Source organism: Equus przewalskii, chromosome 15 (genome assembly GCF_037783145.1).
Source record: "Equus przewalskii isolate Varuska chromosome 15, EquPr2, whole genome shotgun sequence".
NCBI lineage: Eukaryota > Metazoa > Chordata > Mammalia > Perissodactyla > Equidae > Equus > Equus przewalskii.
In genome coordinates, this window is record NC_091845.1 from 27,255,038 (window position 1) to 27,268,142 (window position 13,105).

At 39.7% G+C, this 13,105-nt stretch overlaps 1 protein-coding gene across 1 annotated transcript in view; it reads right to left on the minus strand.

Moving 5' to 3' along the window:
- The window catches only part of SYNPR (synaptoporin), a 295,957-nt gene that overhangs the window by 192,852 nt on the left and 90,000 nt on the right, over positions 1–13,105 (minus strand). The gene's annotated exons all lie outside the window — the stretch shown is intronic.

Below are 13,105 nucleotides of genomic sequence, written 5' to 3' on the forward strand. Positions count from 1 at the left end.
TCTGGTCTAGTTTTTCATTTAGTTCCCACTATTTCCTTGTTGACTTTCCTGTCTGGTTGATCTATCTACTGATGCCAGAGGGGTGTTAAGTTCCCTTATTATTATTGTGTTACTGTTAACATCTCCTTTTAGGTCAGTTAATAGTTGCTTTATGTACTTTGGTGCTCCTGTGTTAGGTGCATATATATTTACAAGTGTTATGTCCTCTTGGTGGAGTGTCCTTTTTATATATACCCCTCTTTGTCTCTCATTGTCTTTCTTATCTTAAAGTCTACTTTGTCTAAGTATGGCAACACCTGCTTCCTGTTGTTTGCCTTTAGCTTAGAGTTTTGCCTTCAATCCCTTCACTGTAAGCCTGTATCTGTCTTTAGAGCTGTGATGTGCTTCCTGGAGGCAGCATATTGCTGGGCCTTGTTTTTCAATCCATCCAGCCACTCTGGGTCTTTTGATCAGAGAATTCACTCCATTTACATTTAGAGTGATTATCGATATATGAGGGCTTATTGCTGCCATTTTATCACTTGTTTTGCGGTTGTTCTCAATTCTCTTGTTTCTTGTCCTGGGTGTTTCAGACGGCCAATTCAGTTTGGTGGCTCTCTATGATGGTTTGCTCTTTATCATTTGTGTCTCTGTTCTGATTTTTTGTTTAGTGGTTACTGTGAGGTTTGTATAAAAGATCCTGTAGATGAGATAGTCCATTTTCTGATAGCCTCTTATTTCCTTAATCTAAGTAGGTTCCATCCCTTTCTTCTTCCCCATCTAATTTATTCTTGTCACAACTTATTTTGTTTTGTGTTGTGAATGTGTGGTTAAAATGAAGTGATTACATTTATTCTTGACGTTTTCCTTCCCTTTATCTTTAACATTATAATTAACTGTTTGCTGACCTGTTCTGATGGAGAGTTGCAATTTTCTGATTGTCTGCCTATTTATCTCCTTGCTCAAGGCTTTGTATACTCTTTCTTTTTTTTTTTCAGGTATGAGGGCCTTCTTGACCATTTCTTGTAGGAGGGGTCTTGTGGTGATGAACTTCCTCAGCTTTTGTTTATCTGGGAAAGTTTTTATTTCTTTGTCATAGCTGAGGGATATTTTCACTGGATAGAGTATTCTTGGCTGAATAATTTTGTCTTTCAGAATTTTGAATATATCATTCCACTCTCTCCCAGACTGTAAGGTTTCTGCTGAGAAATCCACTGTAAGCCTGATAAGTGTTTCTTTGTAGGTTATTTTCTTCTGCCTTGCTGCCCTTAATATTTTTTCTTTGTCATTGGCTTTTGCCAGTTTTACTAATATATGCCTTGGAGAAGGTCTTTTAACATTGATGTAATTGGGAGTTCTATTAGCTTCTTTTACTTGTAATTTCAGCTCCCTTCCCTTGTTCAATCTCTTGATTAAGATTCAAAATTGGGCTATAAAACACATTTGTTTATCATGATCCTTAGAGAGAGAACTATTTCCATGTTGCCAATTTGTGCAGGGTGGAAAATGCCAAGATATCACAAGCTTTACTCTTCATGGTGCTAGGACAATATTAAACATCCTGTGAGGGGCCGACCCAGTGGCACAGTGGTTAAGTTCATATGCTCCGCTTTGGTGGCCTGGGGTTTGCCAGTTCAGATCTCGGGTCTGGACCTACATACCATTCATCAAGCCATGCTGTGGCAGCAACCCACACAGAAGAACTAGAAAGACTTACAACTGGATATGCAACTATGTACTGGAGCTTTGGGGAGAAAAAAAAAAAGAAGATTGCCAACAGATGTTAGTTCAGGGCCAATCTTTCTCACCAAAAAGCATATCTTTAAAATATATATATCCTGTGAAAAGGTGGAAGTCATTAGTGCTTGGTCCAATTTAAAGGCTTTCACAGGTTCCTAATAAAAAGTGAGCTAATACTTGTGGCAACAACAGTATAGAGCCCAGAGTGTGTTTGCTATTAACTATAAGGACAGTTCTTAATTAGTGAGCATCTCCTATGTTCCAAAGACCTTCTATTGTACATTAAGAACTATCCTTACACCTTTCCTTCCAAGTCAGAATTATCAGCACCATTTTATATCTGAGAACAGTGAGGGAAAGAGAATGGAAATAATTTGTCAAATAAAAGTGGCAGGAGCAGAATTTTTTCGCTTTGGTCGGAAAAGAGTAGATATTAGGTGTTTTTGTCTGACTGGCATCCATATATCCATTTTTTCATTGACAGAATGTTGATTTTCCTTCAGGAATCACCCCTACCACATTTTCAATCCACAAGGTCCAGAGGGGTTGATGGGATGTCCTGGCTTCAAGAATGCATATAATACCCCCCTGGCCAATGAGAATACTCTACCCACCAACCACTGTGATTGGTGCAGGGATGGGCACATGACCCAAGTGAGCCAATCAGAGCCAAACAGCATCGGTTCCACAGAGTTGGCTGAAACCATTGGTGGAAAGTCACTCTTTCCGCTCAGTACTTAAACTGGGATGATGTAAGCCCAGGACTAACAATAGCCATCTTGGGAGAGCCTGCCTGAGGATGAAGCCCACTTGATAGCATCATTTGGACTGTGCTCCAGTCATGTTGGGCCTAACAGTTCCCCCTTTCCCCTCTTTTTTAAGCTCAAGGTACGTGTTGGTTATTTGGGACCAAAAACACTTCTCTAAAAATGGAGCCCACACTCATACTTCATCCACTTAATACACTGTTTCACAATGCACTATGCACAAAGTGGACTCAATAAACATATTTTCTTATACCTGAGTTCCTTACAGCAGCTCCAAAGAGAGCATCACTCTTACTCTTGCTAATCATAATTTAATAAAAATAAAAGCCCATATGTAGCCCAAATTCTAAATCTCCTCATGCAAAGGCAAAAAATATCTAATTTTGGAGGTCAGGACAATTGTTTTATTAAAATATAATAAAAAACCACTTCTCCCTACCCCCTTTTTTCTATTTATGAGAATTTGTGTTGTGTGAGCAGGTATAATTAATAGCTTTGGGAATCTAATATCAAGTTTCTGGGTATAAATCTAATAAATCTTGGGAGCTTATGGGGCCCAGTCTTTGCACAGTCACATTTTAAATCCACCATTCAAAAAATTACATATAGCTTAAAAAGTAACTCCAAACTTTATCTGGGCTTATGAAAAATAATAAATGGGTCCATTTCATAATGCACAGTGTGATGGATGCTTGATGTGCCATGCAGATTCTCCTTCAGGAATAAGAGACATATTACCCTAGCTGCGGGTCATGCTGCCGACAGTCAGAGCCCAGTTGTCAGCCCCTCCTGGGGTTGCCTCAACTGAAGAGGTCTGTCTTGCCCAAAGTCACTCCCTCTTCCACGGACAACCCACATTCAACAGCTGATCATAGGCACAAACGTCCAGTCCCCTCATCTCAGCTGGGCACAGCTCTGAAGGGTCATCTTGTCTTCACTCCTGACAGGGTCAGCTGAAGTCTTTCTCATGACTATACTGTGGCTCATCTTCCTCTGCTCCATCCTGCTTCCTCTCCCCAGGTGTTGATCCACATCCTCTCTGATAAACATCCTGAGTACTAGTCTTTGAGTCAGGCTCAGCTTCCTAGGGCATCCAACCTTTAACACACAGCAGCATATCCCCAAAGCTCAGAAATCCCTCCCCTCCGATCTCTCACACTCCACAGCTGCTTCAGAACCTCTCACCTCAAACTCTCAAACTCCTTCAATAACCTCTGCCCTATAAGTCTTTCTTCCTGTTCTCCTTACGCCTCCTTCTGGCCCAGTTCTTTGATAAACCTGGCCTCTCAGATTATGACTGTGTTTCTATCTTCTTTCCCACTCTGTCTTTCTCTACCCAGTCTCTAAATTCTGAAACTGGGCTAATAAAGAGGAGTCTTTGGCTGACTGGAAGGATGAAGAAGAGTAGGAGGGTACATTCAAAGTTGTTCCAATCACAAAGGACCACAGCAATGCTAAAGTTCTCTTTACATTGCTGTAAACTTAAGTATGGGGACAGGTGGGGGCTGCAGTGATAGTGGCATTTGGAGATCATTAAGTTGAACATGCCAGTGGAAAACTCTAAAGGTTAAGAGATGGGAAGTCCATCTATGAGAAAATCACAAATTTGTACCCTCCCTTCTAAATATTTTAGAGTTCTAACATAACTATGTGATAAAAAGATTTTACATGTATTTAAAAAAATAGAGGGATTGAAAGAAAAATATAAAGTCGTATACTTGGATATATGGTAGCACATGGATATGGTGAGAACTGCAAAGGTGGTATGCAAATTACTAAATTATAGGAAGCCTTTCTTGTGGGGTTGTTGTGGGATCAGGTCGGATCATTTTGCAAGCAGAGACACCAGGTGTGAGTGGGAGACATTTGTTTTGCTCTATGCAACACTGCATGATCTATTAAAGGATAGTCCCCATTTAAAAAGATGGCAGTTTTCCTTAGAGGACCACCAGGCCAAATAAAATAAGACCTGACCCCAGAGAAATGGGATTCTTGAGGGACAAGGCCATTTGTTTTGAAAGATCTTAATTATCTGGAAAGAAGAGCAGAGGCCACTTGGCAGGGGCGTCACTATCTTGTCAAGGTTCTCCTGTGTCCTGAGGCGCACCATCAGCCACTGAGGCAGACAGTGTACTTTGTGGACAGCCTGATGTGCTGACCTAGGGCAGCACCACACTGTGTTCTGCATGACCAGCCTCCAGCTTGGCTCCCACCAGGTTGACCCCAGCTGGCTGCACAGCCACATCCCCTAAGGCTGATTCCAGGTCAGTCACCCAGAATGGAGACTCATCAGAACACAGTGACTCATAGTCAGATTTGCATGTTAAGAAAAAAAAAGAAAAGAAGAAAGGAAGTAAATATAATCCAACTCTGCTCTTACTCCCATAGAAGATAATTACAACCAAACAAGAAAATTAAATGCCAAAGTGCCAGACTATATTATAATTAAACAAACACAAAGCAGATTTCAGGAACATTAAGAATGCCATCTAAATGATTCAAACAAAGCTTGTTAACGAGGAAGGCAGACACCTTGTCATTACTCTAGAACTCGGCACTGCCCCATGCCGTCTAAGATGGCAGGCAGCAATGGAACACATGGACTCCTACAGGGTGGAGGAAATTTATTTCTTTATTTTGGGGGTGAGACAATCAAGCTTAGTTGCTAAGCCAGAAGCTGTGGGGTCAATTAAAACAGGGATCAAATCTCATTCAGCCACTTAGCATAGGCATGCTCTATGCCTCCATTTCCTATCTGTAAAATAAGGATTAATAACAGACAGTTATGAGAAATGCATAAAGCCGCCCACTATGGAGCCTCAGTTATAGTAAGTACTCTGCATATGTGAGCTGTGTGCTACCACAATAATTAGTACTGACCATAGACATGATGCATTCTAAGGGCCTGGCAGATGTTGGATGAGATGAAATAAAGGTGAATGAACTTCTAGCTACTTACAATTCCCAAGATATAATTCAGCATTCATCCAGCAAGACCGTGACAGGGCAAGCATTTGGCCTTGCATCTCAGTTTTGATAGTCTACACAAGTCTTTTAGCTCTGTGAGGTTAGAACCACATTTGGTTTTTCTCTGTAGAGTGACTTACATATAGCATGTGCTTCAAAAGAGCTGTTGACTGACTCCATCATTAAAAGAGCAAATGGCATACCATATGTGTTTTCCCAAACTTGCAGTGGGGGCTTTCTTTCTACTTGGCTTCATAACAACACCCCTAGCCCTCAGCCATTACATCATTTGAAAACATTTTCTGGATGATTTTTGGAAAAAATATAAGTTAGCATCAGCAGGAAGAAGAGCTAGAGGTGTTATTAATGTTACAGCCAAATTGTGAGTTTATGTTTCCTCAGTCCAAAGGGAAGAGTTGTAAAAGAACTTTCCAGTTTACAGTGTGATTTCATGTCCATTCTTCCATTCGATTTTCACAAAAATTCTCAAAGAGTTTAAGCCAGTGATTCTCAAATTGTGGGACACATGCTTAGAATGAGAGGTGACATTAGGTAATATACAATAGTAAATGACGTTGAATCCCACCATCTGAAAATCACTCCCTTTTCAATTATTTTTCACTATTTCTTAGTACATCCATGAGAACGTCTTAGTTTGGTGCCAGCACATACTTAACACCTCCATAATATTTACTAACAACCTCTGAGAGAGAAAGGGAAGGAAGCAGGGAGGGAAGGCAATGGAGGAGTTGGGGGGAGCAAATAATAGTCACCTTCAAAGCATCGTGTAGCATTTAAGAAGAACTTAATCATACTGTTTTCTTCATTGTATTTATCTTCAGAATTAAAGAAGGGTATCAAGTATATATTGAGTAAATAATAGTACAGAAGATATCGATATAATGCAAAAACAGAGGAGGTGGTTTTAGACGACTGAAGTTTATATTCATTCTGTGCATAAAGTCATAAGCTGTAAGTGTGAGAGCTGCGGCCAAGAGGTCCTCTCAAATCTAAATCTTGTGCTCTTTCTGCCTCAAGAATGCTTCCTAAATTATTAAATCATTTCAAGAAAAAGTTTGAGTTAAGAAAAAAGTTTGAGTTAGAAAAAAAAAGGTTAAGAGCTCTCCTCTCCAGTTATAATGATTTGAAATTGAATCTAGCGTCAAAGGCACTAGCTATGCCTTATTGAACTAATTACTTAACTTCTCTAACCCTCAGTCTCTGTCTTTTAGAAAAGGAGAAAATATTAGCAGGTAGCTCATGGGGTTATTATGGTGTTTCAATGAGAAAAATCCATATCAAATATTTAGCACGGTTTCGTGCACATAGGAGCTCCATAAACATTTGTTCAAAATATTGATTACAAAGCTGGATGCGTCCCACTTACTTATTTCAAGTTATATTACAAAGCTATAGTAATCAAAATAGTGTGGTCCTGGCACAAGAACAGACACATAGACCAACGGAACAGAATCAAGAGCCCAGAAATAAATCCATGCGTATATGGTCAACTAATCTTTGACAAGGGCACCAAGAACACACAACGAGAAAAGGATAGTCTCTTCAATAAATAGTGTTGTTAAAACTGGACGTTCACATGCAAAAGAATGAAACTGGAGGGGCCATCCCTGTGGCCTAGTGGTCAAGTATGGTGCGCTCCACTTCAGCAGCCTAGGTTCAATTTCCGGGTGTGGATCTATACCACTCGTTAGCAGCCATGCTGTGGCTGCAACCCATATACAAACAGAGGAAGATTGGCACAGATGTTAGCTCAGGGCAAATCTTCCTCATTAAAAAAAAAAAAAAAGAAACTGGATTCCTGTCTTACACACTCACAAAAATTAACTCAAAATGGATTAAAGACTTAAATGTAAGACCTGAAACTGTAAAAATTCTAGAATAAAACATGGGGAACATCTCCTTGACATTGATCTTGGCAATAAGTTTTTGGCTATGACATCAAAAGCACAAGCAACAAGTGGGACTACATCAAGCTAAAAAGCTTCTGCACAGCAAAGAAAGGGATCAACAAAAGAAACAGCTACCTAAGGAAAGGAAGAAAATATCTGCAAACTGTATATAATATATATATCCATGAAGGAGTTAGTATCCAAAATACATAAGGAATTCCTATGCCCAATAACAGAAAAACCCAAATAACTCAATTAAAAAATGGGCAAAGGACCTGAACAGGCATTTTTCCAAAGAAGACATACAAATGGCTAACAGGTACACAAAAAGGTGCTCAACATCACTAGTCATCAGGGAAAGGTTAATTAAAACCACAATGAGATATCACCTCACACCTGTTAGGATGGTTATTATCAAAAAGACAAGCAATAACAAGTGTTGGGTAAGGTGTGGAGAAGAGTAAACTCTTGTACGTGGTGGGTGGAAATGTAAATTGATGCAGCCACTGTGGAAAACAGTACAGAGGTTCCTCAAGAAATTAATAACAGAACTACTGTATGATGCAGCAATCCCACTTCTGGGTGTATAGCCAAAGAAAGTGAAATCTGTATCTCACAGAGAAATCTGCATTCCCATGTTCACTGTGGCATAATTTACAACAGCCAAGACATGGAAATAATCATATGTGATACACATATCACTTTTTCTTTATTCATTGATCTGTTATATATATGTGAGATATATAGTCATACTCATATTCATATATATCTCATATATATTCATATATATATCTCACATATATATCTCTCAATATAATGGAATATTATTCAGCCATAAAAGAAGGAAATCCTGCCATTTGCAACAACATGGATGAACCTGGAGAACATTATGCTACATGATACAAGTCAGACACAGATAGACAAATGCTGTATGATCTCAGTATCATATGGAATCCAAAAAAGTTGAATTCACAGAACCAGAGAGTAGATGGTGATTTCCAGAGGCTGGGTGGTGGGGGAAATGGGGAGAGGTTGGTCAAAGGGTACAAAGTTCCAGGTATAAGATGAATAAGTTCTGGGATCTAATGTACAGTATGGTGATTACAGCTAACAATACTGTCCTGCATACTTGAAATTTGCTGAGATAAGGTAACTACGTGAGGTAATGGATATGTTAATTAACTTGATTATGGTAATCATTTCACTACATATAGAAAATCATCTTTAAAAAATCATGTGTACAACCTAAATATATACAATTTTTATTTGTCAATCATGCCTCAATAAACTGGACAAGAATATTGATTGAAAGGCTTAAAATCAGAACTCTGCCAAATGCTTGAGCATTCTAGCATTACAATGTGTGGTTGTTTTTACCACCAGGAACTGGTCTATCTTAGGACATACTGTTCATTCCCCTTCTAGGACAAACCCTAACCATGACTAGAGAATTAGAAGACTTGTTCCTGAGACTGAGTAGCTGAGATACAGGGAACCTGAAATCGCACATTTTGGTCAGGCAAAGATATTGTCATAAATAGCTAGATTTTGGGGAAGAGAGAGAGGTGAGAAATTGACCTTAATTGAATCTCAACAAAGGATACTCTACTTAGAAGGAAAAGATAATTTTTGCAGGATATGTACTAATTCAACAAATTTTAGGAATTTTTGTTAAGCACACACTCTGCGCTGTACTCTCTACTAGGTGCTGGGGATACAGAAATAAATAAGAGAGATCCAGGCCCTGCCTTCTCAGTGCTGCAATCAAATGCTCCAGAACTTGAGCCCTGAGGTCACGCAAGCTTTCTAGCACTTGTTTTGGAAAAAGCATAGCTAAGAAGGGAATGACCAAGCAGGCTTCAGGTAACTTGAGACCAGATCCAGCACTGATGGCCCTCAAGTGAGGTGATGCTTTGGAGAAGGCGTTTTGCCTCTCTGAGTCCACACTGATACACCCACGTCGTTAGATGTTTAATCAGGGTTTCCCAAATATTAAGCATTTATACAACATGGTTATAATTGTTGTCATATCTATATTCCACCATACTATCCTTTATATTTTTATTCTTTAAATTGTTTCATGTTTTTATTTCCATAAATTTATTTTTCAAAGGAAACTCTATATCACTACCATAATTAAAAATTGGTATTATGACATAAATGGAAGTTATCTGTAAAAAACAAAGATTTTAGTAAAGTTTAGAAAAATCTTATTGCCAGCCATCTGTTAAACTATTAAGAGGCGATAGATATGAAGTGAAGATGTGCTTCTTGATATCGCTGTGGAGAGGTGGGCTGTCACTTACATGACAGGAGTTTTATTAGTGTAACTCATGGCCTCTTTCATTCCTTTGCTCATGCTGTCCGAGGAGAGATGGGCTGATTTAACTGCTTAATAAACATGGGAAGAATACAGGACAATCTTGGTCAGATCCACTCTTCTCTTAGTCTCTGAGTCTTCCCTGAGTCCCACCCCATGCTGTTTTCCCCAATGCAACCCTTGGCCTCCATGTGCTACTTTTTTTTTTTTTGGAGGAAGATTAGCCCTGAGCTAACTGCTGCCAATCCTCCTCTTTTTGCTGAGGAAGACTGGCCCTGACCTAACATCCATGCTCACCTTCCTCTATTTTATATGTGGGACACCTACCACAGCATGGCTTGCCAAGTGGTGACATGTCTGCACCAGGGATCCGAACCGGCGAATCCCGGGCTGTCGAAGCGGAACGTGCACACTTAACCACTGCGCCAACGGGCCGGCCCTGTCTACTTTTTGATTTTATTATCATTATTATCAATTTGTTCAGAGTATGGTTGGGTAAAAGGCGTCCTATTTTATTACAAGGGAAGGGAAACTGAACGGGAAAGCCATCAGAGAAAATGGATGGGAAACTGTATAATGGATGAGTAAGGCCAACAACTCCCTAACTCTCCGATAATCTTTACCTCCCTAAAAGTGGGATGTCCAGATGGTTAGCATCGCCTGGTGTGAAGGTCACAGCACCATCCATAAAATATTCTTCTAAAGAATTAAGCCTGAAGCTAATCAAGTCTGGAGTAGCAGTTTATGAAAATAAAAGAACTAGAAGAACCTATTAAGTGATACATAAAAACGCAGTCAGCAATGCAGAATGTCGAAAATTCTTCAAAACAAAGAAAAAACCCCCAACCGTCCTTTTTCCAATGAATAAATGGCAGGAAAAGGGACAGAGGTGAGAAAGAAAAACCCAGCCCAGTGGAAAGATGGAATAGCCATTTTTCATTATTCCTCCTGCTAAGTACAACCACAAACTCTAAAAATTATACAGTCACACAGTGTATAATGACATTTTGGTCAACGATGGACCGCAAATATGATAGTGGTCCCATGAGATTATAATGGAGCTGAAAAATTCCTATCACCTAGTGAGGTCATAGCCATTGTTACATCATAGCACAACACATCACTCACGTGTTTGTTTGTGGTGATGCTGGTGTAAACAAACCTGCACTGCCAGTCATATAAAAGTATAACACACAATTAGGTACAGCACACAGTACTTGATAATGACAATAAATGGCTGTGTTATTGGTTTACGTATATACTATACTTATCTTTTTGTAGAGTTTACTGTAAAACAGTATGCCGTGTTATACTGGCAGCAGCTTCATACATCTCATGTTTATCGAATCTCTTGATGGTTATCATTTTCTCTGTGCTGGATTTAATCTTGTGTTGTTTGGTTCATCACAGACCCTAACTGTAAAAAGTCCACTGCCAATGTTGCCAGTAAGAGGCCATATTGAGTGAATGACCTGGAAACAAAATTAAAAGTGATTAAGGTCTATGAAGCTGGAAAACGAATGATGGTTACTGCTCACCAGAAATGTCCCATTCCACCATGGCTTCAATCTGGAAGAACAAGAACAAAGTGATGCAAACTGTTAAAGGTGAGGAAGTAAAAGCTGTTAAGGGTGCTTCACGGAAGGCAACGAGACTAACAAAAATTTGAGAAGGGCCTATATCAGACATGGAGAAACTTCTAATGACCTGGATTGAAGACCAGACACAGAAGCGTATCCCTCTCAGCACCATGATGATCACGACCAGAGCAAAAAGTTTGTTCGTGATGTTGAAAGGAAAGGCTGGACCAACTATGACGTTGAATGTACTGCCAGCTCTGGGTGGTTTAAACAATTCAAGAATTGTTATTCATTATATAACATGAAAATGAGTGATGAGTCTGTGAGTGCTGACGTGAAGGCAGCTGAAGAATTTTTGGAAACTCTTGATAAACTGCTTGTGGAGGAAAATTACTTGCCAGAGCAGATATTCAATATGGGTGAAACCTCCCTCTTCTGGAAATGAATGCCTGAAAGAACTTTCATCCGTAAGGTAAGGAGGCCAAGGCAATGACAGGTTTCAAGGCTTTTAAGGACAGGACAACAGTCTTGCTTGGGGGCAATGTTGCAGGTCACAAACTGAAACACTCGTGATCTGGCACAGCGAGAACCCCACGGCCTTCAAGCATATCAATAAGCACGCGCTGCCAGTGTGCAGGAGCAATAAGAAGTCACGGATGACCCAGCTCCTCTCCTAAGATGTGCTCTTGAATGGCTATGCCAGTGAAATGGAGAAGTACTGTTTGGAGAATAACACACCTTTCAAGATTTTGCTTATTGTCGATAATGCTCCTGGGCATCCTCCTTTTATTGGTGATTTTCATCCCAACATCAAAGTGGTGTTTCTCTCTCCAAACACCACCTCTTTGATCCAACCAATGGATCAAGGAATTATAGCAGCTTTTAAGGCCTATTACCTGAGGAAGACCTTTGCCCAAGCTATTACTGCAACTGAGGAAGATACTGAGAATACAATGATGCAATTCTGGAAGGATTACAACATCTATGTCTGCATCAAGAACCTTGGTTGGGCTTGCGGTGATGTCAACAAAGAGGTATGAATGGCATCTGGAAGAAGACACTCGAAAGGTTCATCCACGACTTTAAAGGATTTGCAAAGGATGTGGAGGTTGCAAAAATCAACAAGGCTGTGGCTGAGATACAGACAGCTTTAACCTGGGTGTGAATGAGGATGACATTGAGGGGCTCCAAGAGGTGGCTCCTGAGAAATTGACTAATGAGGAATTGTTGAAACTGGAATAAGAATGCATAGCTGAAGAAGAGTAAAGAGAAAAGGAAACTGTAGGAGAAGAAAAAGAACTCCCAAAGAAAATTCACAGTGAGAGGATCTTTTGGAGACCTCAACAAGCTCCTTAAAATTTTGAAAACATGGACCCCAACACTGAATGGTTTCCATTAACAGAGAAAAATGTTCATGGTGCATTATCTGCTTACAAGCAAATCTATAATGAAAAAAGAAACAAACCAAGCAAACTGCCATGGACATATTTCTGAAAAGAGTGACATCTCCTGAAGGAGAGCCTCAGGCAGAAGGAGGTGTTCCAGAAGAAGATGTTGTTATCATAGGAAACGACAGCTCCATGCATGTTGTTGCCCCTGAAGATCTTCCAATGAGACAAGATGATGTGGAGGTGGAAGACAATGATATTGATGACCCTGACCCTGTGTAGGCCTTGGTTAATATGTGTGTTTGTGTCTTAGTTTTTAACAAAAGAGTTTAAAAGTGAAAAACTTAAAAATTTTAAAAAGAGAAAAAATCCTATAGAATAAGGATATAAAGAAAGAATTTCTGTACAGCTGTACGGTGTTTGTGTTTTAAGCTGTGTTATTGCAAAAGAGTCA